We start from the raw sequence: 27,399 nt of genomic DNA on the forward strand, positions 1-27,399 counted from the left end.
GTCAGGTATAAGTAGCAATTAGAACTATACAACTAAATCTGTAATAAAAAGTAAGAAGGGGAAAGGTAATATAATGGAAAATATAATATTCCTGTTACCCCTATCCTCTTACTTTTTTTTTACTTCTTTTTTTATTGGTTGTTCAAAACATTACAAAGCTCTTGACATATCATATTTCATACATTAGATTCAAGTTGGTTATGAACTCCCAATTTTACCCCAAATACAGATTGCAGAATCACCTTGGTTACACATCCACATTTTTACATAATGCCCTATTAGTAACTGTTGTATTCTGCTACCTTTCCTGTCTATCCTCTTACTTTTTCCTAGGATTTTAACTTATAATACTTTTATGTGAGAGTTAACACACAGTTGCCTTGATACAATTCAACCTCTCATAAATACAGGAAAATAAAGTATTGGAGGATAAGACCAAACATAATACCCACTATAATTAATATAACTGGATTTTCTTTTCATTTTGTTTTCTTTGGGTTTCCTAAGAATTGCTACCTAACCTCAGGTAAATTCCTAGAAGTATTCTTATAGAACTGTAGTCAATCCCTATCCCCAAATATAGTAGCTATTAAGACTTCCACATATATTAGCATCCATATTTATACTCCTGTATAAACTCTCTTGATAATACAAGTAGCATCAATAATGTCTTTGAAAATAACAAATACTGTAAGTATCCTTAAATAGAGTTTTAGTTGGGCACTTAAAGAAGAATGGCTGGGAACTTTATAAACATGAATCACTAGAAGAACAATACAAGGAAGGTTGTAATCAAGTGCTAAAGAGTTTGGAACAAATAATAAAGGCTGTGGAAGATAATAAGTAATTAGTGTGAGCCAACATCCTCAAGTTCTTATGAAATCTACAGGTTGTGGTTGATGTAACAAAAATGGAAAAGATGGGAACTGAGAGATAGAAAAGATCATTTTAATAAGTTTTTATGCTGATTTTAACAGCCTAAAGCCAGAAACTTGATTAAAGCCACATTTGGTATGAAAAAGTTAGGTGACACATTGGTGGAGCCCCTATTTAAATTTTTCCTAACTTTCATTACCTTTTATTCTATGTGTGTACAAATACAACATTCTGTTTTATTATTTAAAACTCATGGCTGTGTATTAAGAAATGCTTTTATTATGGCCTTCTTTATTTCCTTGATTGAAATTGATCTGTATTGTATATCACAATTTAAACAGATTATGATTCAATTTGGGCAAATCATATGACTCTAGTAATTTGTTGATGCCTTCAGTATTTTCTATTTCATTGGAGTACAAATTTTCAATATTATTTCTAATTATCTTCTGTATTTCTGTAGTGTCTGTCATGATATTTTATTTTTCATCACAGATGTTAGTAATTTGAGTTTTCTCTCTCCTCTTCAATAGCATGGCTAATGGTTTATCAATTTTATTTATTTTTTCAAAAAAAACAACTTTTTGTTTTGTCAGTTTTTTCAATTCTTTCTTTTGTTTCATTTTTTTTTAATTTCAGCTCTGATTTTAATTATTTCATGTCTTCTACTGCTTTTGGTGTTGATTTGTTCTTCTTTTCCTGGGGCTTTGAAATGTAATGTTAGGTCATTTATCTGTTGACTTTTTTCTTTTCTGAAGGAATAAACTCCATGCCATGAATTTTCTTCTTGATACTGCCTTCATAGTGTCCCAGAGATTCCGACATGTCATATCAATGTTCTCATCTACCTCTAAGAGTTTTTATCTCCTCCTTGATACCTTTTGCAACCCATTGTTCATTCAATAGCATATTATTTATTCTCCAGGTGTTGGAGTAGCTTTTGTTTTTTATTATATTATTGATTTCTAATTTCATTCCATTGTGGTCTGATAGGATGCAGGTAATATCTCTACTTTTTTATATTTGCTAAGAGTTTCTTTGTGGCATAATATATAGTCTATTTTAGAGAAGCATCCATGTGCTGCTGAGAAGAAAGTGTATTTGCTAATTGATGGGTAATATATTTTTTATATGTCAGTTAAATCTAAGTTATTCTTTGTATTATTGAGTTCTATAGCTTCTTTGTTTTGCTTTAGTTTGGAAGATCTATCCAGTGGTTAAAGAGGGGTGTTAAAGTCACCCAGAATTATTGTGTTGTGGTCTATTTGACTATTGATTTTGAGAAGAGTTTGATTGATGAATATAGATGCTCATGGTTTGGGGCATATATATTTATAATTGTTATGTCTTGTTGATGTAGGTTTCCCTTAAGCAGTGTAAAATGTCCATATTTATCCCTTTTGATTAACTTTAGCTTGATGTCTATTTGATATGACGATGGAAACCCCTGCTTGTTTACACAGACCATGTGAATGGTATATAATATCCCACACTTTCCCGTTCAGTCTGTGGATATCTTTGAAACCTACCAACCAAGGAAAGCTCAGGACTAGATAAACGGACAGCTGAGTTCTACAAGTTATTTAAAGAAAAACTAACACCAATATTCCTCAATCTATTTCATGAAATAGAAAAAGAGGGGACACTTCCAAACACATTCTATGAGGTCAATATCACCCTGATTCCAACACCAGACAAAGACACATCAAAGAAAGAATACTTCAGACCAATATCTCTAATGAATATAGATACAAAATTTCTCAATAAAATTCTGGCAAATCGAATACAAAAACATATCCAAAAGATAGTGCACCACGATCAAGTAGGGTTTATCCTAGGGATGCAAGGTTGTTTCACATACGGAAATCAATAAATATAATTCATCACATCAATAGACTCAAAGATAAAATCATATGATTGTCTCAATGGATGCAGAGAAAGTATTTGATAAAATGCAGTATTGCTTCATGTTCAAAACACTAGTATAACTAGGGATATCAGGAATATATCTCAACATTGTAAAACTATCTATGCTAAGCTCCAGGCCAACATCATTCTAAATGAAGAAAAATTGAAAGCATTCCCTCTAAAAACTGGAAAAAGACAGAGATGCCCTGTTTCATCACTTCTATTTAACATAGTTCTTGAAACTGTAGCCAGAGCAATTAGACAGACAAAAGAAATTAAACGGATATAGATAGAAAAAGAAGAACACAAATTATCACTATTTGCTAACTATATGATTCTGTACCTAGAAGGCCCAAAAAATTCCACCAGAAATCATCTAGAACTGATAAATGAATTCAGCAAAGTAGCAGGATATAATATCAACACCCATAAATAAAAGGCATTTCCGTACATCAGTGACAAATCCGTAGAAAGAAAAACTAGGAAAATCACCCATTTACAATACCCTCAAAAAATACTTGGGAATAAATTTAATGAAAGAGGTGAAAAACCTCTATAATGAAAACTACAGAACTCTAAAGAAATAAATTAAAGAAGACCTTAGAAGATGAAAAGATCCACCTTATTCTTTAATAGGCATAATTAATATTTTCAAAATTATCATACTACCAAAAGCACTATACAGATTCCATGTAATCCCAATCAAAATCCCAATGACATTCCTCATAGAAATAAAAAAGCAGCCATGAAATTCATCTAGAAAAATAAGAGACCCTGAATAGCCAAAGCAAGTCTTAGCAAGAAGAGTGAAGCTGGTGGCATTACTATTCCAGATCTTACAGTATACCACAGAGCAATAGTAACAAAAATAGCATGGTATTGGCACCAAAACAGACTGGTAGACCAATGGTACAGAATAGAGGACACAGAGACTAACCCACATAATTACAGTTATCTCAAATTAGACAAAGGTGCCATAAACTTATATTGGAGAAAAGATCGCCTCTTCAACAAATGGTGCTGGGGGAAATCCACATGTAACAAAATGAAATTAAACCTCTATCTCTCACCATGCACAAAAATCAACTCAAAATGGATCAAGGACATAAGAATTAAACCAGAGACCTTCCACCTAATGGCAGAAAAAGTAGGCCAAAATCTCCATCATGTCGGATTAGGCCACAACTTTCTTAATAAGACTCCTATAGCACAATAATTAAAATAAATAATCAATAAATTGGATGGATTCAAACTAGAAAGCTTCTTCTCTGCAAAAGAAACAATCTGCGAGGTTAATAGAGAGCCTACATCTTGGGAACAAATTTTTACCATTCACACAACACATATAGCACTAATGTCTAGGGTATATGAAGAACTCAAAAAGCTAAACACCAAAAAAATCAAATAACCCAATCAATAAATGGGCCAAGCAACTGAACAGACACCTCTCAGAAGATGATACACAATCAATCAACAAATACATGAGAAAATGTTCAACCTATCTAGCAATTAGAGAAATGCAAATCAAAACTTTCCTAAAATTTTATCTCACTCCAGTCAGAATGGCAGCTATTAAGAATACAAATAGAAATAAGTGTTGGTAATGATGGAGGGAAAAAGGCACACTCATACATCCCTTGTGGGACTGCAAATTGGTGCAACAAATCTGGAAAGAAGTATGTAGATTCCTTAGAAAACTTTGAATGGAACCACCATTTGATCCAGCTATCCCACTCGTCAGTTTATACCTAAAGGACTTAAAAACAGCATAGTACAGGGACATAGCCACATCACTGTTTATAACAGCACAATTCACAATAGCTAACTTGTGGAACCAACCTAGATGCCCTTCACTAGATGAATGAATAAAGAAAATGTGGTAATATATACACAGTGGAATATTACTCAGCATTAAAAGATAATAAAATTATGGCATTTACAGGTAAATGGATGGAGTTGTAGAATATAATGCTAAGTGAATTAAGCTAATCCAAAAAAACCAAAGGTCAAATGTTTTCTTTGATATGAGGATGCTGACTCATAATTGAGATGTGGGGGGAGCACTGGAGGACAGGAGGGACTTTTACATAGGGCAAAGGGGAGCGAGGGGAAAGGTGAGGGCATTATGGTAGGAAAGATGGTGTAATGAGTTAGACATCATGACCCTAAGTATATGTATGAAGATACGAATGGTGTGAAAATACTTTGTGTACAATCAGTGACTTGAAAAATAATGTTGTTGGGCTGGGGATGTGGCTCAAGTGGTAGCGCACTCGCCTGGCATGCGTGGGGCCCGGGTTTGATCCTCAGCACCACATACAAACAAAGATGTTGTGTCCACCGAAAACTAAAAAAAAAATATTAAAATTCTCTCTCTCTCTCTCTCTCTCTCTCTCTCTCTTTAAAAAAATAAAAAGAAAAATAATGTTGTCTATGTGTAATATGAAATGAATTGCATTCTGTTATCATGTAGAACAAATTAGAATAAATACATAATTTAATTAAAAAAAGAAATGCTTTTATGTTTATTTTAAATTTATTTTAGTTATTTTACATTTAAATCATGTACATCTACACAACAGTATTAAAAAAAAAAAACAAACTAAAAATGAATAACAGAAATGTTAGTAGAGGAAAGGGATCACCAGGAAGGAGGAGGAGAGGAGAAGAAGGTAAAGTATTGAGGACTGAATTTGAAAAAAATTATACTGCATGATTTTATAATTATGTCAAAGTGAATCATATTGTCATGTATAACTAAAACAATAAAAATAAATAAAATGCAAAAACAAACAAAAACTTAAATAAATTTAAATAAAAACAGTTCAATTAGCCTGTGCCAGAAAAATCATCATTTTTTTCTTCTCATTTTAGTGTATTCTTTTTGATTCAAGGTAGATTGCACTGTTCCTTGCCATAAATTCACAATTTCAAGAACTTCAGCTGTGAGCCCATTCTACACTGGATACTGTGCTAGGGACATAATATAAAATTATTCATTCAATCCTTATAACTCTACATGGTAGAAAATATTTTCCATCATACAGCAGAGATGAAAACTGAGTCTCTAAGGACTCAATGGTTTGCCCAATATTATGTAGTCAACAAGAAACCTGAATTAAGTCTTTTTCTAAACTTAACATGCTTTCTATATAGAAAGGAGATGCACCTTCTTATAACATATTGTCATTCATTTTTGTAAATTTGATAACTCAATTTTATTTATCTAATACATATTCACTAAATATTTGTTAAAGAAGTGAATTAACAGATTAATTTGTTTATAAGTGTTGAACATAATTTAAGTTCCTGGATATATTAGTGAATAAATAAGCAGAGATCTCTTTTCTCATAGAATTAATATTCCTATTGGTGAGACAATTACAAAACATGATGAAATAGCAATTATAACTCATTGACTAAAGTGATAACTGCTATTGACAAAAAGAAAGAAGAGTATAGCATTTTTCAAGTCTATCAGACCATATGACCCCTTATTATAATATATTATTGTACTTTACTAACCTAAAATGAATAGCTTATAAAACCTTTACCTATACATAATTTTAAAATCTATGTAGTGCCCTATCCATGCTTTAAAGAAGAAATTAAAGAAAAGTTATGAATCTATAATTCATTAGGTAAATTCTTCAGAATGACTATGCTAGATATAATGAAGTCATCAAAGACTTGGAATCACCATGAATATGACAAGTATAAATGCAAACTGATAGGGGGGTGTTTTATTAGAGATTTAAGCATCACTTTCTGAAATAGTAAGTCTTGTTAATTAAGTCAAACACAAAGAAATATTCACAGCTTTCATTTGATTACCAAAATAATTACTTTCATAGAAAATTCAATGTATATTAAAGTCATCCCCTCAAAATCAGTGGGTTCTAGGTCCAGGAAAATTTATTTACTTATCTATCTATCTATCTATTTTGTGGTGCTTGGGATTGAACCCAGGGCCTTGTGCATGTGAGGCATCACTCTACCAACTGAGCTATATCTCCAGCCCCCCAGGTAATTTTAAACAGGGCTACTGCCAGCATGACTAAGTGCCGCAGTCTGGCTGGGCACAATTCAGGAGCCACTTGTCAAAAGAAACAAACTTTATTTTTAGAACACACACACCAAACCACACAGCTCCTCAGGAAAACCCTTAGAGCCCAACTGCCACCACCGGCTTCCCACAAGCCTCTCAACCTCCCCCACTCCTCCTGCTCTTGAGGCCGATTGGCTGGGTTGTGTGGGCGGAGCCAAAAAAAGTCCCCCAATGAGCAGCTCCATGGTCTGAAAGGGCGGGGAAATAGCCCAATGAGCATCACCGCAGAGGAGCCAATCAGTTGGCAGCTAGAAGTTGCTGGGGCTCTGTGAGCCAATCATCAGCTGGCAGCTGGAAGTTTGCTGGCAGCTGGAAGTTTGCTGGGGCCCCTTCGGCTGTGGCTCTCAACAACTAAGTAAATACAGTCAGAAATCACAGAGTTAATAAAGTGATTCTTTACTGTGTGAATTTCTTCCCCATGTTACAGGATATCTAGTCTTCCTAGCCTGCACTCACTAAATGCAATGGTAAACATCCATCGTTATAAAAATCAATGTACATTTCCCAACACATTTCCCAAATGCCCACTAAGTGGTGATATGGCCCTCATTAAAAGCCACTGTTGGATGACTTCTTCCTTTTTTTATCTGTATTGACATTCACACAACCTTAAAGAAAACTGCCTTCTTTTACTACTTATAAAGGGGTCCAGATCCTTGTTTGTGATCACTATCAGGAGGGTAGAATCATCACATTTTAAAACATTTTAAAGTCTTAGTAGCAGAGTTTATGAGGTATAACATTTAATTTCTGATTTTAGAATTCTTAATTATTTTATATTTAAGCATAATTTCCTTTCTAAGAAATTCATGTATTCTCCACTAATTGTTGTGGTCCCAAGCTTGTCATTTCCTGTTATGTGAGGAGAGTTAGTACCAGAAAATTTTATGATGTGTAATTGAGTCACACACTGTTTGGAGATTTTTATTTAAGACCTAGATGAACTGATAAGAATTGAATAGGCAAAAGAATCAAAGAGAATGATTTCTGGTTTTCCATTTCTACATAGATAGGAACTATTTCTCAACTATAGTACTAGAAAACATGATCAAGAAAAGTAGGTTATGACCAAAATGTTAAGGTCTTTCCTATAGGTGGACTCTTAAGGATAAAAATCTCTTTGGCAAAATTCAAATAAGAATATTAGAAATGTGTTTTTCTTTATAAAATAACATTTATACCAGAAGCAATCACTCCACATACTCTGTCCTCAAGTAGCAAAGAATTTTTTAAAAAATAAAGAGAACATTAGATCAGACTCTGGGGAAACAAATAATAACACAACTAAAAATGAGGGTAAAAAAAGGGCAAAGATAATAATAAACAGTCAAGCAAAGCTTTCACAAGGGAGCTCAGAGAGAATATGGCCTAAAACACAAATGTTTGCAATGTAAAACAATTCAAGAATTGTAGGTATAAATAGTTCTCACACAGAGAAATCAGTTGAAGGTATCCCATGACTACAAATGAGTGATTTAAACTAAAAGCTAGTGTATAATATCTGAAGGTAAACTAGAAAGACTGCGAACTAGCTGCCCTGGAGGTTAAAAAACTGTAGTCATGGTAATTTAGACACACACATTTAGATGTACTAAATTAGACTCAGATGAGTACATGTATTTTATATATCAATATTATCCATTCAATTGTCAAATATTTCATGAATAACAACTATACATCATAACACTGGGTATGTGTTGCTTCTATCATGAAGTGGAACTTGTTGGCCAAATGCACACAGGTGAAGATATAATTAGAAATCTGATCAATATCTTTTTAAAATATATACTTAGTTGTTGATAGACCTTTATTTTATTTATTTATACACAGTGCAGAGAATTGAACCCAGTGCCTCACACATACCAGGCAAGTATGCTACCACTGAGCCCCAGCCCCAGCCCCTAATCAATATCTTGATAGGACATAAAGTAAGTGAAACGGCTCAGTTCACAAAATTCTTGTATCTTACCAGACACTTAAATATCTAGGCTGTAACCAGTACTCCAGTTTTTCAATTATAATACATTTTATTAGTTTGATTCCTATTGCTAATAACACAATACTACAGAATTCATATGATTTAAAGAAATATATTTTGGCTCATAGTTATGTTGGATAAGGTTGAGGATTCATACTTGGGTATGGTAGAGTCTCAAAATAAGACATCATATTACAAGAGACAGGGAGCACATGTGTGTATGTTGTCTTATGATAGCTCTCATTAAACCATGAGGCTCAAATCATGGGGTATATATTCTAATGACCTTATCTAACCCTAATCAATTCTTACCCTACCTCTGAATACTATAATTAGATTAACTTTGTACCCTCTTAATAATTCCCACAGGGATTAAATTTGAACACATGAAACCTTGAGAGACACTCAAACTTCTCATCTCAACCTGGCTCTGTGAGTATTTTAGCGTACTCTGTAAATGCTTTGAGCTCTTACTTCGTGCTTGTGCAGAGACACTCCTCATCTCATTTACAGAGTACCCCAAAATACTCACAGAGCCAGGTTGAGATGACAAGTTTGAGTTTCTCTCACATCCAAACCATACATGGATTCATTTTTTCATTCAGGATGTATTAACTAAGCAACTACTCTGTGACAGACACTTGCAGGCATTTGGAATATGTCATCAATAAACCAAATATCCTTCACCATGTAGAGCCTAATTTCATTGGTAGGAAAGGAGTAATTCTAAAAGATGATAAAAAGCTGAATACATGGCTTTGTTATAAGGGTACAAGTAATATGAAAGGGAGGACATAAAAAAGAAGAGAGAAGGAAGATCGGGAATGTTGGGGATGAGAGAGAATTTTTTCAATATTATATATTTGTGAGGGACATAAGTGAAAGGGATTAATGAAGGATGCATTTTAGTTTGAGATTCCTAGTACACTTTGAGATGAAATTCATGTAAAGTATTCTTTACCCTAAAGTTTAGATAATTACTGCCTCATTAAACTTTTTCTTTTAGTTGATGTATGGCATAGAAATAGATATATTACACCATTTTTAATCTCCCTCTTCTCTGAGGCAATTCTTGCATTATGCACCGCTCTAGGTACCATGAATTCTAAGTCCTGAAATCAAAATACAAAAATTTTATTTCAGTGTTTTATTTTTTCCTCATTCTGAAAATGCTAGCAACTTAATCAGGAAAGTACTTTATTTATTTTCACTTATAATATATATTCCCACCTAAAACACAAAGGCAAAATGAAAGCTAAAAAAAGAACTAAGGGTGTTGATAAGAAAGCTCCCAATTATAAAGTTAATGCAATTCTTAATGTATATAACTATAAAGAAGCAAGATGGAAGGAGTAACATGTCTCTTTCAAGAAAGAATTATATAGATATAAGTCATAAGAGACATGGAATATATCTCATTATAGTCAAAATTGCATGAGTTTATTTTTATACTGAAATAAAACTGAAAAGAAACAGTCATAAAATTAATTAACTGATGAGAGGAATTCATTAATATATAGTTCTAAATATGAGCAGGGCTGGGTGTCAAGCCAAGAAAAATCTGAGAAGTTCCTAATTTCTCAGGTCTGGCTAACCTTGAGGCTCTGCACAAGCACCAAGTAAGAGCTCAAAGCATTTACAGAGTACCCTAAAATACTCACAGAGCCAGGTGGAGATGAGAAGTCTTCCTTCCTAATTTTTGAAAATTTATATATCAGTTTTCATATATTTTCAAAAATTAGGAGGAAAGATTTCTCAATTCATTCTATGAGGTCACTATTATTCTGAAATCAAAGTTAGACAAAATATCACAAGAAAAAAAACCTGATATCTGAAATAAATACAGATGCAATATTCCTCCACAAAATAACTATCAAACTGAATCTAGAAAAAAATAGAAAGGATTATATATGATCACCAAGCAGGATTTTCTCAGGAATGTCCTGTTAGTTAACATCTGAAAATCATTAATGTAATAACATTGTATCAACAGAATAATGGAAAAACAAAATCATTTCATCAAACACACATAAAAGGGCTTTGACAATATTCAATATTGCTTTGTGATACAAACATCATTCTATGAAGAATAGAAAAATGTCCTCATCCTGATAAAAGTCAGCTATGGAAATTTTAGATCTAATAACATACAGAATGGGGAAAAATTGATATGTTCCCCAAATTATCCAAAACAAGATAGAATGTGCATTCTTGACACTTGCATTTTAAATTTTATGGGAGGTTCTACCCAGAGCAATTAGCCAAGAAAAGGAAATTAATCTGGATCAGAAAGGAAGAAGGAAAGAAAGATTTTTTATATAGAAATCCTAACAAATCTAATAGCTCTTAGAAATAATTTAAAATTTCAACAAATTTGAAGTGTATAACATCAATATACATTGATTTATTGTATTTCTACTAAGAATGTATAATACAAACACTCAATTAAGGATACAATTCCACTTAAAATCATTGATATAAAATAATAAATAAATTTAACAAAAGAAGTACAAAATTTTGAGTTAAATAAGTAAGACATAAATAAACAAAAATATCCCCAATTAATGGATAAGATGACAATATTATTAGCATCACAATGCTATCTAAAGCTATCTACAGATTAAATGCAATACTAATCAAAATCCTGGATATTTTTATTTTTTCAGATGATGGGTTGATCATAAAATTCATATGGAGATGCAAAGGACTAGATATCCCAAACAATTATAAAATAGAGAAGAATGTTGAAAAACTTATACTTTCTGATTTCAAATGGTACTACCATGCAACAGTAATCAAAACAGTGTGGTGTTCTCATAAGTATGGACAATAGAGTAGAAATGAGAATCACAAAACTTAACCCATACATTTTTTGTCATTGAAATAAAGATTATTTTTGAAATAAAGATTATATTTGAAATAAATATAGCATCTTAATCAGGAATGTACTTTATTTATTTTCACTTATATATATTCCCACCTAAAACACAAAGGCAAAATGAAAGCTAATATATATATATATATATATATATATATATATATATATATATTTGTAGGTGGAAACAATGCCTTTATTCTATTTTTATGCTGTGGTGAGTATCAAACCCAGTGCCTCACATGTGCCTCGAGAACACTCTATCATTGAGTCCCAGCCCCACCAATTAAGTTTTGACAAGGTAACAAGATAATTCAATGGGTGAAATATATTTGTTTTAATAATTGTACTTGGTCAATGCATTGTTACAACTTTGCATTGCTGTGACAAAATATCTGAGAACAACAATTTAAAGAAGGAAAGATATATTTTGGTTTGTGATTCCAGAGGTTTCAGTCCTGTGGTAAGGCAGAACATCATGGCAGAAGGGCATGACAGAGGATAGCTTCTCAGTTTATGGCAGCCAGGAAATGGAGAAGGAGACAAAGACAGAGAAAGAGAGGAAGGCTCCAGGGAATGGATATAGCCCCCAAGGGCACAGCTCCTGAAGAGCAACTCCCTCTTATTAGGTTCTACATCTTATAGATTCCATGACCTCCTCAGAGGATTAATCCACTGATGAGGTAAGATTCCTCATGATACAATAACTTCCTCAATTCCCCACCTCTGAACATTTCTGTACTGGGGACAAAGTCAACACATGAACCTTTGGGGAATTTCTAGATCTAAAATATAATAGACAACTAGATGTCTATATAGAAAGAAATGAAATAGAAACTCATTCTTAAACCATACACAAAAATTAAATGAAATTTAGAACTAAATGTAGCAGTTTAAATGCTAAAATATTTTTTAAAAACATAGGAGTGAATCTTCTTCATTCCATTAGACTAGACCAAAAAGATTTGTTAGTTATGACACCAAAATCATATATGACATAAAAAACAGGTAAATTGGATTTCACAAACTAATATAATATGAGCATCCACAGACACTTTCAAATCAAATAGATGACCAAAAGAATGAGAGAAAATATTTACGAGATATATATTTGATAAGGGCTAGCATACAAATATGTAAAATAATCTTTATTTCAATGACAAAAAAGCATAAAATCAATTGAAAAATTGCAAAATATCTGAATAGATATAGTATAGTCAGCTTTATTGCTGCTGTGCCCAAAAGACCTGACAAGAACAATTAGAGGAGGAAAAGTTTATTTGGGGACTCATAGTTTCAGAGACCTCAGTCCATAGATGACACATACCATTCCTCAGGACCCAAAGTAAGGAGGACATCATGGAAAAGACTCTGAATAGAAAAATCATCTGGGAGCATAGCACCAGGAAAGAGAGAAAGAGAGCTCTCCTCACCACTGCAAAATAGAAACCCCAAAGGCACACCCCTGACAATCTATCTCCTCCAGCCACACTCCACCTGCCTACAGTTACCACCCAGTTAATCCCCATCAAGTGATTAATTCACTGATTAAGTTAAGGCTTTGATAACTCAATCTTTTCATCTCTAAACTTTTTGCATTGTCTCACACATGAGTCTTTGGGAGACACCTCATATCTAAACCATTACAGACATTTTCAAAAAGAAGGTATACAAATGACTATTAAGTATGGAAAAGTCAAAATCATTAGCCACGAGTGAAATGCAAATCAGAACCACGACAATATGCTACTTTATATCACATGAGGTGGTTATAAAAAATAGATAGTAAATAGTTTTAGCAAGGGTGTAGAGAATACTGCTGACAGGAATGCCAAATGTTTCCAGGTACTTTTGGAAACAGTTTGGTATCCCCTTAAAAGATTAAATATAAGCTTAGTATGTAACCTAGAAAGTTTACTCCTAGATATGTACCTAAGCAAAATGAAAACTTGAGTATTCACACAAAAATAAGCACATACATATTTATAGGAGTGTTATTCTTAATATTCAAAAGTGAAAATAGCCAAAATTTCCAACAACTGACAAACATAAAAACAATTGTATTATATACACACAATTGAATATTAGAGTGTGTTATAATTTGAATATGATGTGTCCCCCTAAAGCTAATGAGACAATTTTCAGAGGTGAAATGATTATGAGTGCTGTGAGATCATCAGCAGATTAATCCATTTGATGAATCAATTATTTGAATGGACTACTAAGTGGTAACTATCAGAAGGTTCTAGATATTATATCTGGGAAACCTTCCATAATTTGATTTATAAAGAAGAAATGGTATAGGAAAGACTTAGGAATGAAGCTAAGATCAAATGATAAAATCACAAGATGACATTCTGATTGGTGTATTAATGGGGCAATACTTAATATACTTCATTTAAGACTGTGGTAGGCACTCACACACAAAGACACACATATACATTTAGAGATATGTCTACATATATACACCAAAACAAGTACAAGAACACTAAAATCATAATCAAAATAAGAAATAATCCAAAATGTACACTAAAATACTTGCCAGTGAAAATAATAAATATAATACCACTGCACAAAGCAATATAAAAAATTAATCTACAGCACTATATGTCAGAATAGGGATGACCTTTGCAAAAGAGAAAAGAGATAGTGTTTGGGAGGGGCACATGTGAGGCACAAAGGGTTCATGTTATTTCCTTCTTCCCGAACTGGGTGGTAATTACATGTTTGCTAACTTTGGGATGATTTATTGAGCTGTATGTTTAAGGGTTATACACTTTCTTGTATGTATGTTATTGTTCAATTAAACGGTTAAAAAAAGAAACAAAAAATACAGCCAGTGTTTTATTTTCAAATTAGAATTTTAATTTACTTAAATAGGCCTGGGGGCTGGGGTTGTGGCTCAGTGGTAGAGCAGTTGCCTAGCATGGGTGAGGCACTGGATTTGATTCTCAGCACTGCATATAAAAAATAAAAAGGCCCATCAATAGCAACAACAAACAAACAAACTAAAAAGGCCTGATTTGAGCTCCATGAAAGTATTAAACCAATCCCATTTCTTCATAGGGGGTCTCATGAGAACAGATTCTGAGTTATAGAGAGGCTTGAGTACATGTAAAATAGCTTATATTTCTAAATTCAGCTGCAAAGTGTAGTCAGAGCATGTTCAGTTAACTCAGTGATATGGATAGGTTTTCTATAAAGGTATTGTGGATTCAGACTACTACCCATTTTGATAGAGCTCTAGCATTGCCCCTTGTGGCTAATGAAGTGGAAAATTGAGAAATATCTGTAGCCTGAACAGCATACTCTAATTTTTATCTCAGGGGAGAAACATCATTTTTTCCTAATCCTGAGAGTGTGTCCCAAAAAAATGACGGCAACTGTAAATATTTTTTGGCCAGTGCAATGAGCAAGAATACTAATTAATTCATAAAGGTAGGCTGTGATATGAACATATAGGTGAGATTTTCTACTTGATTTTGATTAACATTGTCATCAAATCCATAGAAAATCATACTTTTTTGTCAAAGTCATGGTTAGTCTATGATACTCAGATACTGCTTGATGAAGGAAAGCTTTTATGCAATTCACTTGTAAATTTAGAGGAAACCAAAGGGTATACTCCATAGATTTTACCACATTTGACTAAATTTTGGTTTAGAATGACATATGTATACCATCTCAGGACTCAGGATCACACGTTATGTTCTCTCAACATGGTGTTAAAGACTGCCTTTTCATATTATTCTTATTAATGGGTCCACAGATATATTGATATGAAGATCAACTAATCTTATTTCACATAATATCATTATTAGTACCATTATCATTATGTATGGAACATAATTCCTGCATATGTCCTGGGAACAAGTAATCCTTGTTTACTTTTGCACAAAGGAGATAGTTGGTAGCAGAGACTGGTAACATTAGTCAAGTGAATTGCACTTTAATGAACCCAAGATTGATAGATATCAAGACAATCTAGGATTTGAAAATCAAAATGTTTCAGAATAGAGTAGGAAATCAGTGATTCCCTAAAAACAAGTTATGACTCTGAAAATCTACAAATTAATGAATACATTATAATGATTAGACTAGCAAGTTGAATTAAGGTAAGTCAGAAGGAAAGGTAGACTCTAAAGTTGTATAACAATCAAAGTGCTGTCCGTGTCCAGGGATAAGTACACTGTATAGATCTGAGTCAAAAACAAAATTGTAGGCCTGAGGAAATGAGCAGTGTTTGAATGTTAACAAATGTAAGAATAAACTGAGAATTTTAATAGATAAAGTAAAGAAATATTACTAAACAGAAATCATAAAGCTGAAGAATTCTATAACTGATCTGAAAAATTCAACAGCAGACTAAATCAAGTAGAACAAAAGTGAACTTGAAGTCAGCTAAATGGAAATCATAATATCTAAGGAGAAAAAAGAAAATATCTGAAACTACCAAAGAAAAACAGGGAAAGCACTTGAAGATATTAGTATAGGCAATAATTATCTGGATAAAAAAGAACTAATACTAATCCTTCTCAAACTCTTTAAAAAAATTGAAGACAGAAAAGGACTTTCAAACTAATTTCACATGTCTATAATTGCCCTTATTGTAAGGCCAAACAAAGAGACTACATATTTTAAAATAAATGACTCAGGTCAATACCAATGATGAACATAGATGTATAAGTCTTCACCAGAGTACTAGAAAATCAAATTCATCAGTACATTGAAAGGATAATTCACCATGATCAACTGATATGTTCCCATAGGGTACAAGGATGATTCAACATACACAAAGCAATAAATATTATTCACCACATTAACAGAATTAAGGACAAAAACATGCACTCATTATAGTAGATGCAGGGGGAAGCATTTAATGAATTTAATATTCTTTCATGATTAAAACTCTCAATAATTTAGCTTAAACAGAATTTTCCTCATTACCATAAAAGCCATATATGAGAAGCCCACAGGCAACATTATACTCAATGGTGAAAAATTTAAGGACAAGGATAACCACTTTGCCACTTTTATTCAATATTGTATTGGAAGATCTACTCAAAACAATTAAGCAAGAGAAAGAAATGAAAAGAATCCAAATAATAAAGGTTGAAGATAGTTTGTCTACTGATAACATGATTTTATATACAGATTACACCCCCCCAAAACCTGATAGAAATTTAAAAAATTAGTAAATTTGCAGGATACAAAAGCAATTCACAAAAACAAGTAGAATTTCTATAATAAAAATGAACTGTCTGGAAAAGCAATTATGAAAAAATTCCACTTATGATAGTATAAAAAACAGAATGCTTAGTAGTAAATTTAAATAAGAAAATAAAATATCTGTATGCTAAAAACTATAAATGCCAATGAAAGAAATCAAAGATGACACAAATAAATAAAAACATATCTGGTGTACCCAGATTTAAAGAGCTAATTTTTTTAAATGCCCGTATTATCCAAGGCTATCCATAGATTAATGCAATTCCTATTAAAATTTCAATGAAATTTTCACACAAATAGTAAAGTAATCTCATATTTAATATTCAATCACAAAAGTACCCAAATAGCCAAAGCAATCTTAACCAGAAAGAGCTAAGCTAGAAGAATCACAATACCAGATTTCAAGAAAGATTACAAAGCTAGAGCAATCAAACCAGCATTGTACTAAAATAAAAACAGACACATTGTTAATTAGCTATTGTTAGCAAATTAAAAATAAAACAAAAATATATTACAGAATAACAGTAATTTCAACAGTGTGAAACTGGCATAAAAGTTGATGTATAGACCAGTGGAACAGAATAAAAAGCTCAGAAAAAAACATATATTTGTGGTAATTTGATCTTTGTCAAGTGTATCAAGAATAGACAACCAGAAAAGGATAGTCTCTTCAAAATAATATTTATTTATTTATGTATTTATTTATGTATTTTTATGGTATTAAGGGTTGAACCCAGAACCTCACAAATGCTAGGCAAAGATGCTATCACTAAACTATATCCTCATCCCTTTTGTATTAACTTTTATTTTGAGATAGAGTATCAATAAATTACCCTGGTTGGTATTGAACTTGCTATGTGTTTGAGGAGCTGGGATTATAGGTGTACACCACCTTGCCTGGCCAAAATAATTGATTTTTAAATACTGATTTTAAAGCAAAAAATATTGCTAAGCCCTCTAATTAAAGCTTATATTTAATTCTCTATTGTTTTATACTTTCCATGTATACAATCATATCAACTGCAAATAATGACAATTTTATTTCTTTAATCAATCCTAGTTATATTTTTCTTGCCTTATTCTTCTGGCTAGGACTGCCATTGAAATGTGGAATAGAACAGTAAATACTTGAACTTCAAAGAAATATATCTAAAGAGAAAAGGTAATTATTTATGAAAAATTAAGTATTATCTGCAGACAAAGTAAAACATTTAAAATGTGTGTATGTGTGTGTGTGTGTGTGTGTGTGTGTGTAGGCAAATCTTGCTTCATGTGACAGCTGCTACTGTCTTACCAAGTGATAATGCAATTTGTTATATATCCCTTCTCCTGCCATCTATTTTTATTCTCCTTTGGTTAGCTCAGGGAAGGAGAAAGCAGCTTTGCAAGAGGACATATGTTCACTAAACTGTGGCCAATCAATTTGGATAATCTCTAGTGTGAATTTTCACCTTAGGCAGACAAGTTTTCCACCCCTTAGCAAGATCTGTTTTCTGTAGGAATAGCTCATTTGGCTTAGAGTTCCAAAGAACCTGGTGGATATTTCTAACTTTTCAGCACAACAAAATAGGTTTGCACCAGTCACCTACTAAGTATTTTTTCCTGAATGACAAAATATAGCTTTGTTTTCCCTAATTAGAGTTTTATTTTGTCTTTATTTTTACAGTATAAAGGATGAAATCCAGGGCCTCACACATGTCAAGTGGTTTGCCACTGAGCTGCAACCCAACCCAAGGTAATGAAAGAAGGTTAAATATATTGACGTAAAGTGGTTAGGGAGTTGCATTTTTAAGTTTTGAGGGACACATGGTAGGAGGGAAGTTGTGCATTTTGAAATTGTGTGCTTAGTTCTGTTTTCCCTTCACTCTTGACCATTTGTTTATTTACCCTAATGGTCCATTTCCTCTAACAAGGGAACTTTATAAGTGAGGATGTGTTTACTTCTGAAGAAATGGCAAATTACTTGCCTAGGTAGTCTTGCTACCATCTCCTGTATCCATGCCATATACTAATTGATCATAATGCCTTTCCTGATCAGCCCTGACATGGCTAAGAATTGCTTTTTAGCATGGCTTTCCAGATGGTTAATCACTCAATTCAATCTGGCATTTGACAGGGAACTTATATATGGTAAAATAAAACAGAATGTAACTCTCAGAGTTATCTTTTTGGTAATAACACAGGGAATTACTATTTATTCTATATGTGTGTGGCATGTTGCCATCAAAAAAAGATTGCTAAAAAACAGACTATTTCTTTTGAACTTGTAGAATCCTGAGATCAATAACCTCAAATTATATTAATCACCATGTATACTACATTAGAGTGTATGTTTTGGAAAAGACAAAATGTGGAAGCTTTCTAGATTTCAAGGGAAAAGTTAATGTGATTCTGGTATGTATTAGTGTGTATTATACTGCTTTCCTAAATTATTGAACAAATCTCAGTGAAAGAATTTTAGGGAACATTAGAATACTAAATCAACAGTATTTCTATGTGTTCATTTTCCATGCAGCTGGAAGCAGGTGTCTCACTGTCTGATTCAGTGCTAAGTGGGGCAGGAAGGACTTGTCAAAAAAAGAAACTTTCAGATCTTTGGCCTCAAAGAAATTTCTAATGGCTCAATGAATAATATAGAAAGCCATAATTATTTCTGAATACTTGGCCTTTAAGACGATGTTTGGGTAAATAATCAGCTTATAATGGCCTTAATAACTTCTAACATCTGTTACCTAAAATCTGCTGATTTTCCTTCTAGAAATAGCAGAGAATATTCTTGAAACATTGCAAAATTGAATGCAGAAATATTCAAAGTACTGACTTGGAAAGAGACATAGTGTATTTTTTTCCTTGTATTTTAAAATGCAATAATATATCATGATCAGAAAAAGGAATCCAACCACAATATGAGAAGGTTAACAATTGTCTATAAAATAACATATTTTCTTATTGTATTTAATATCTAAGAGAAATCATAACATAATGACTTCCAGGGATGGGGGAAGAAAAGCCATCATACTGAGATGATTTCTATTGTAAGAATTTAACTATCAAGTAAATTAACTAACAATAAAACCCATCCCTCTCATTTAACGGAAGAAAACATAAATTTGTTGATTTTTTTAAATTAAAAATCTATTTAAATTAAAATTAAGAGATTAAAATTAAAAGGTACTATTTTAATGCATTTCAAGGAAGCAAAAATATTCCTACTATTCACCTCTGATCAGTGAGGAAGAAGTCAGAGAAGAGCACGTCTAAAAACAGTATTGAACTTTACATTTGCAATCAAGATCCACACTCACTTTTTCCAGAGATCCTGAAATTAATTAAACGTTGGTGATTAAACTTAAGAGTAAAACATACCTAAGACATCATGGAATTTAGAGACTTACTACCTAAAGTTCTGAAAGTAAGATTTTTCAAAAGATTAGCTGCTATGCATTTTAATTGTGAACAAATTTATGCAGATGATATTGGTTTTGTAGTCACTTGATGCATTTTATATTTACCATTTAGTGCATGTACTTTGAAATAACTAAATGGAATGACTGTCATCCCTTGAGAATGTTGTAAGAAAGCCTTTGTAAATCATTGCTTTGGCATATTTTTATTTTATAACATATATCCATCAAAAACTATAAAGTAAAATGTAGTACTGCTTGGATTAGATGTGCAATTTACATTAGTTAATGCTTTCAAAGCACTCATTTTGCTTCTCTAGGATTGAACATGTGCTGATAAATTAAGGTTGTTCTGAATTAAACAAGGAAGAATAGATTGCCCTAAAGCAAATAACTTTTTAAATGTTATAATTGTCCACCAGAAATGCATTCCAAACACAAAAAGGCAATCTTGTGAATGTTTGGAATGGTAAATGTATTGCATCAATCAGATATATATTAGGTTTTATGGAAAACTTTCAATAAATGGCATTATTGTAATAGCATAAAAAGATAAAGTGCAAAGAAAGGGCAGTGCATTCATTACTTATATTTTTATTTTCAGTTTATTTTGGCAAGAGTAATGAGCACTATTTTACTGAAATTAATTTAAAAGAATCTTTTAAGACTCTTAAATTAACAAAATATATCTTTCAGGATTGATTTTGCTCCCAGATGCACATAAGTACTCTAATACATTATTTTGTGACATTTGTTATTATACAAATATGGAAACATATTCAGAAGATCCATTTCAGAGGCCGTTTCTTCCTCCATGGGGATCTGCCACCAGGTAAACTAAGGAGACTTACATTATGAATTGCTAGCCAGACAATTAAGCTTATTTTCCAGAGAGCAAGAACTGAGAACTAAAATTAAAATGCCAAACTACATTTAATATGACAAACAAATACAACTATAGAAAATTATATTTTGATATTTTTAGTAAATTTTTCTGTGAATGAAACATTTGAATCAAATTTAAAGGTATATCTATGTCTTCCCTCTCATATTTTATTTTTTATGACTAGCTACCTTAATTCTATGTAACTCAGCTTTTGCATTTATGATTTATGTTGTACCTAATTATTCTCAGCTCTATTTGCTGCTTTTTTTTTTTTTTGGTACTGATGATTGAACCCAGGAATGCTTAATCACTGAGCCACATCCCCAGCTCTTCTTATTTTTTGTTTTGATACAGAGTCTTACTAAGTTGCTCAGGGCCTCTCCAAGTTGCTGAGGAAGACTTTGAACTCCTGCCTCAGCCTACCCAGCCACTGGGATTACAGTGACTTTTGTTATTATACAAATACGGAAACATATTCAGAGGATCCAAAATATCTGGGTGTAGGAATGTTGCCCAGATTTATGAAATAGCCTCTAGACAGCCCCCATTTTAGAATAAGAGTTGGAGTCAGATAGACTAATATTTTGGCACCAACTCTTACTAGTTGAGTAAAAGCAAATCTATTCAGTTTCTGAAACTTTATAGACCTATTTTAGATCACCAAAAGTTTCTTGAAACTAAGAATTTTGGAAATTTTACTGGGCATATTAGTTCAGGAAATGGTATGCTATGACCCTCACCTTTGGATAAGCTCTTCTGTGATATTATATTAGTTCTCAGAATGACTTTGCTTGTATATTGGTGGCAAATTCTGATAGCTGTTTTTATCTGACAATGGTGTTTCATATTCAGTTCACACTGTGTCATTAGTATTTGACCTTTTAAAGTTCAGATTGGCACTTTCAAATTTTTCTGTAAGTTCTATTTGACAATTAGCACGTTAGCAATACCCTAAACTGCCCCAGATATCTATATATACTATTATATTAATATATAACATATGTAGGCAAATATATATAACATGTAGGCAACCCATGTGGTCTATAGCAAATGATACAATATACAGATAAAACTGTCTGCTAGGTATTGGACAGAGTCAGGTAAATTTCTTTGTTTAAAGGGTAACATGTTAAGTCAATATGTATCAAATGGTATTTTCACTAACATATTTTGAGAACTGTGCAATGAAAAACAAGCAAGCAGCAAATGAAAAAAACAAAGCATATGCAAGACAAACAAATGAAAATATGAATTGATTATGAAAATTTAGGACAAGATATACACTATATCATACTTTTAGAGATTCAGAAATGTACATTAGCATATTACAACTGACATAGACTATAATTTTTAAAAAGACTAGATATTTTTATTCCAGATCTTCCCAGACTGATTTGGCCATAGAATCCTTTGCATGTGTGTGTTAAAATATCAATCCCAAAGTTATTCTTGTGCTCCATATCTATTTTCATTTTCAGAAACCTTTATAGACTTCTGGAACAGTGGTAGTCTGAAAAGCTCAGAGAAACTTCTCCCTCAGAGAGACATCTATTAGGCTGATCAAAATTAGCAAAGAAAAACTTTCAAAATATCTGGAGCTTGATCAAAGGGCTTACAATCAGTTGAGAAGCATTTATTTAACAACTACAGAAAGAGTAAAAACAGTAGGAGGCTGTGACATTCAAGCTGAGGACTGCACCCATGCCCCCAAAGCTCTACATTTTGGGAAAAATTGTTTCAGTAGACTTATCGCCTGAGTGACAGGTCCCATCTACTTTAGATCCCTAGAGTAGATGTGCTATTTTCAGTTATTTCAACAGCTAGTGAAGATCAAAAATAACCTTTTTTCACAATTTTATGCTGTAAAAGCCTGATGCCTATATCTAGTGCATGGCACCAGCAAAGCAGCTACACCCTTTATCCCACTCTACCTTCTTCAGCCTGGACAGGGAATCTGGTAGTTAAACCTTCCTTTTTTTTTTTTTTTATAAAGCACAGTCTTGTGGAAGACCTGCTATGGTGCATTTGACGGTAGAATGGAACCCCACCCCAATTCCCCTGGGTTCCTGGTATGAGTTCTATTGGGGAAATTAATCAACTGGGGAACATTAATACATCCTATCATTACTGGACATGATATGTGAAAGGTCCATATGGGTGGTGGCCATAGACAGGGGGCAGCACCAGTTTTCATTTTCATCTACCATAGTTACTGCTCCATAAGGCAGATGTTATGCCTTGGGGAGAATAGGCACAGGCCTCAAAAACTAGAGTACCCTTTCCTTGTCAAGGAGTCAACTTTAATTGGATTAGACTGTGAATGCCCCCAGGGAGCTGCTGAAAACAGCAGAGTAAACAGCTAGCAATAAGTGGAAACTAACAGCTGGGTGTGATACTAATAGATGCAGGCCAACCTAAGCTGAACATGGATAGTCAAAGAAAGCCAGTTTGAAACCACAGTCAATAAAAATTATAAACAGTAAAGTGTAAACAGTTGAAAAGCTGGCAAAAAAAGCGGTCTTTCATGAAGTACTTGTACAAGGACTTCAAGGCAGCTATTATAAGTATGGTAAAATATCTAAAAGAAACCATGATTAAAGAATTAAAGAGAAGTTTGATGATAATATCTCATCAAATAAAGACTATAATTAAAAACAGGAATTACTACAAAGAAACAGAAATTTTGGAGTTGAAAAATATAATAATCAATTAAAAAAAAACACTAGGGATTTCCAGTTTGTGGTACATCATAGAAGAAACTTGGATGCTACTCTTTTCTATTAACAACAAATAAAACGCTAAAAATCAATATAAAGGCAACAACTCTTCTTAGATTCACAAGAGAATCAAGGTCATAAGGCAAAAAACTACACCCCAAATTAGAAACATATGGGCAAATATGAAAAATCAAAACATGCTAGAGCTAAAAACTCCATAGGAATAAGTGCAGAGATAGGAAACTCTAAACTGTAATAGACAAACTGCTAGAGATTTATAGCGGACAATCCTAAATCTGAAGACTCCAAGGGGACCCAGTCAGAGAGGACAATACCCTTTAGCTTTGCAAGACTTATTTCATAGAGTTCAATCTGGTTCTCAGAGTGAATATTAGAGAAAAATACCCTTGTGTTTTATCAGACAGAGGAGAAAGAACTATTTGAGATGTGCCAGATTGTTCTTTTTTTTTTGGTAACCAGGTCTTTCCTCAGGAAAAACCATTTAACCAACACCTACATTTTGGAGTTATATAAAAACATGAATGACATGAAGGAATGGAAATACACAACTCAAGACCACTTCAGACATCTTGTCTCACCTCAGAGGTGAAAAAAATGAGAACAATGTATAAAGTTCATAGTCCAGAGACAGAGGCTTACTAAAAGACTGAGGCCAAATCATAGGGCAATAGAATGTTTCACATCTCCCCACACAGGTCCATATTCAGCAGTTCTGTTTACCCAGTTCATCATGTGTGGTTATCAAGAGAAAGTTACAAGACATACCAAAGGGAAAAAGAAAAAAAATAAAGAGAGAATGCAAGCAAGTATTGGACTGAAAGATGGCAGAGACATTGGAATTATCAGACCAGGAATGTAATGCAAATATGATTAATATGTTAAGCTTTCTAAAGGATAAAGTAGAAATAACAGAAGAACAATGTAAGTAGAGAGAAGGAAATTCTAAGAACCAAAAAAAAAAAAAAAAGAAACCACAGAGATGAAAAAAAAGCTGTAAGATAAGTGGAGAATGCTCTGATAGGCCTCTTAGTAGATAACACACAAATTAAGAAAGAATCTATGACCTCAAGGGCATCTCAACACACCCCCCCCTGCAAATGTAAACATGAAGATCACAGAAAAAAATAGAACAGAAAATTCAAGAACTGGGAACTATGAGAATTGTAATATGCATGTAATGGGAATAAAAGAAGGAAAATAAACAGAGAAATGAAAAATTTTGAAATAATAATATCATAAAATGCTTTCAAATTTAGGTTGGATGTCAAACTACATATCCAAATAGTTCAGAAAACACTAAACAGAATAATTTAAAAACAGGACTACATGTAAGCATTTTGCTTTCAAATACATAAAATTATACAGAAAAAAAATCCTAAAACCAAAGAGGGGAAATCCCTACTAGCAGAGGAACAAACATAAGAATTATATAAATTCTCCATCACATTGAATGGTGCTAACCCACACTGAAGGCCAATCTTTGCCACCTAGTTCACACAAACTCACATGTTAATCACTTCAGGAAACATGCTCATAGATGCTTCCAAAATAATGCTTTACCAAGTTTTTAGACATCCCTTAATTCAGTCAAGTTGAAACCTAAAATTAACCATTACATTTATGAATAGTTGCTATGAACTACATATTTGTTTTCCCCCCAAAATAGTATGCTGAAATTTTAACTCCCAAGGTGATATAGAAGACAAAACTTTTGGGGATGATTAGTCATGAGGGTAGAGCCATCATAATTGGGATTACTGCTCTTAGAAAAGAGACTACAGAAATCTAACTTGTTTCTCAAATCAAGTGAGGACACAGTAAGATAACACTATCTATGAGGAAGTAGGCCCTCAATTAGATACTGAATTTTCTTGTGTGCTATTATACTTTCCAGCATCCAGACCTGTAAGAAATAAATGTCTGTTTTTTTAAAAATAATTTTTTACTTGTCAATGAACTTTATTTATTTATATGTGGTGTTGAGAATCGAGCCACTGCCTCACACATGCTAGGCAAGTGCTGTACCACTGAGCCACAACCCCAGCCCAATGTCTATTATTTATAAATCAGTTAATGGAATGTTGTTTTACTGTAGCTCAAATGGACTAACATGAAAATGGAGATCAGAGGAAGTAGGATAAGATATTCAATGTTCTAAAAAATATTTCAACCAAGGAACTTAATATTTAGCAAAACGATTTTTTTAAATGATGGTGAAATAAACAAAAACTGTGAGGTTATTGCTGGAAACTAGCTCTAGAAAAAGCATTAATATATGAGATGTTCAGGCTGAATACAAGCAGCTCCAAAAAATCATTCAGATCTATATGAAAAACAAACACCACTTTTATAGGTAATTATTTTAAAATATTTATAAAATAATAAAAATGCATATTTTTCTCTTTTATGACTTAAGAAACAATTAGAGTAATATTTATCTGATTATGGTTGTGTCCCTAAAACATAGATGTTATAGAGAAAGATAATTTGATATTAGCAGCATTAAGGAAGCAGTTGAGATCAGAACTATATTGGGGTAAAAAACTAACACTAGATGTTCATGTGAATTCACAATAACAAATGAAGAATGCCAGAAACTGTAAATAAGAAGTTTAGGTCTAAAATCTTTATAAGTATTTGCTTTATTTTTATGGCTTTAAAATACATAAAATTATATCAATCAATAGGAATAACAATATCTTTGCACTATGTATCTTCTATAGATGTAATATGCATAAAAACAATAGCAAAAAGAAGGGCTAGAGGGAGTGGAACCACATAAGTAACATTTTTGTATTTTACCAAAATTATGTAAGTAGAAATATGATATAGATTTTGAAAAAATTAAGATGGACATGATAAGCCTTAGAACAAAACTATTAAGAAGTAGACCATTAGATTGGAGGATATGTGATTGTAGTTAATAAAAATGAATAAATCAAATAGTTAAATGAGAGGATTTAGAATGTTCTTATCACTTAGAAATTATAAACATATGAGATGAAAGACAACCTAAATATCCTGAGTTAATCATTACAAAATATAGCATATATGGAAACATGACATTGTACTCCCTAAGTAAGTACAATTATTATCTGCCAATTAAAAATAACTTCATTTAAATTTCAAAAAGTAAACTATTCAAAATATGCTATAAAATTTAAAGTAATTAAATTGCTATACTAGCCGGGAATGTGGTTCAGTGGCAGAGAACTTGCCTAGCATGTGTGAGGCACTGGTTCGATTCTGAGCACCACATATCAATAAATAAAATAAAGGTTCATTGACAACTAAAAAAGTAATAATAATTTAAAAAAATTCAAGCTTAAATTGCTATACTAGCAACTATTCACTTAATAGAGAAGGAGTTAAGGAAGAACAAGAAAATAAAAAGACA

This window comes from Marmota monax, unplaced genomic scaffold (assembly GCF_021218885.2).
Source record: "Marmota monax isolate L192 unplaced genomic scaffold, Marmota_monax_Labrador192_F-V1.1 WCK01_AAM20220418_F8-fsc00054, whole genome shotgun sequence".
In the NCBI taxonomy this organism is placed as follows: Eukaryota; Metazoa; Chordata; class Mammalia; order Rodentia; family Sciuridae; genus Marmota; species Marmota monax.